We start from the raw sequence: 1,364 nt of genomic DNA on the forward strand, positions 1-1,364 counted from the left end.
GAGAGCACCATAGGACATCACCAATAATAAAACATGCAACTCAAACCAATCACGATCATCAATTAACCCATAGGACAAAACGGATCTACTCAAACATCATAAGATAGCCATACATCATTGGGAAATAATATATAGCGTTGAGCACCATGTTTAAGTAGAGATTACAGTGGGTAAGAGAGAGGTTACACCGCTGCATAGAGGGGGGAAGAGTTGGTGATGAAGGCGGTGAAGTTGTTGGTGAAGATCGCGGTGATGATGATGGCCCCCGGCTGCGTTTCGGCGCCTCTGAAAGCAAGGGGAGAGGGCCCCCTTCTTCTTCTTCTTCTTTGACCTCATCCCTAGATGGGAGAAGGGTTTCCCTCTGGTCCTTGGATCCCATGGCATGGGAGGGGCGAGAGCCCCTCCGAGATTGGATCTATCTCTCTGTTTATGCGTTCTCAGATTCTGCCCCTTCACCGTTTCTTTTATAACTGGAGATCCGTAACTCCGGTTGGGGTGAATCTTTCGCCCAGATTTTTCTCATAAAATTAGCTTTCTTGCGGCAAAAGAAGAGTGTCAACTGCCTTACGGGTGGCCCAGGAGAGTGCCAGGCGCGCCCAGGGGGGTGGGCATGCCCCCCTGTCTCGTGGCCTCCTCGGACACCGTTTCATGTTGATTCTTCCTCCGGAATCCCAAATATTCCAAAATAATTCTCCGTCCGTTTTTATCCCATTTGGATTCCGTTCGATATTGGGTTTCTACGAAACATAAAACATGCAATAGACAGGAACTGGCACTGGGCACTGGATCAATATGTTAGTCCCAAGAATAGTATAAAAAGTTGCCAAAAGTATATGAAAGTTGAAGAATAATGGCATGGAACAATCAAAAATTATAGATACGACGGAGACATATCAGGGATGGACGGCGCCAGCAGGCGGCAGCGGACACCATGCTAGATTGTTCCAGAGACTTCCTTTTTTAATTGCTGAGCAATGAGGTTGTGGGAGATAAGGATGTGGAGAGAGGTGCGGGTATCTTTTGTAAAATTATCATAGTTTGCTTTCTATCCGTCAGATATAGATCAGATGGTCTATATTACAAGATGCCAGGCACACCATCATCGCCAACTCGTTTTTTATAAGGGTACAGATGATAAGTTTGCTGACTACTAAAGTAAAGTGGAATTTGTCCATGTTATACAAGTAAATTAAGGTGATTGTTTATCATACGGGTAAGGTTGGATGAAGGGTGGTAGGAACAAATGCTCCACCTAGAGCATGTGTGTGTGAGGTGGAGTCTTAGTGTGTGTGTGTGTGTGAGAGAGAGAGAGAGGGAGAGAGAGATATGGAGTCTTAGTGTGTGTGTGTGAGAGAGAGATGGAG

Source organism: Triticum aestivum, chromosome 1B (genome assembly GCF_018294505.1).
Source record: "Triticum aestivum cultivar Chinese Spring chromosome 1B, IWGSC CS RefSeq v2.1, whole genome shotgun sequence".
In the NCBI taxonomy this organism is placed as follows: Eukaryota; Viridiplantae; Streptophyta; class Magnoliopsida; order Poales; family Poaceae; genus Triticum; species Triticum aestivum.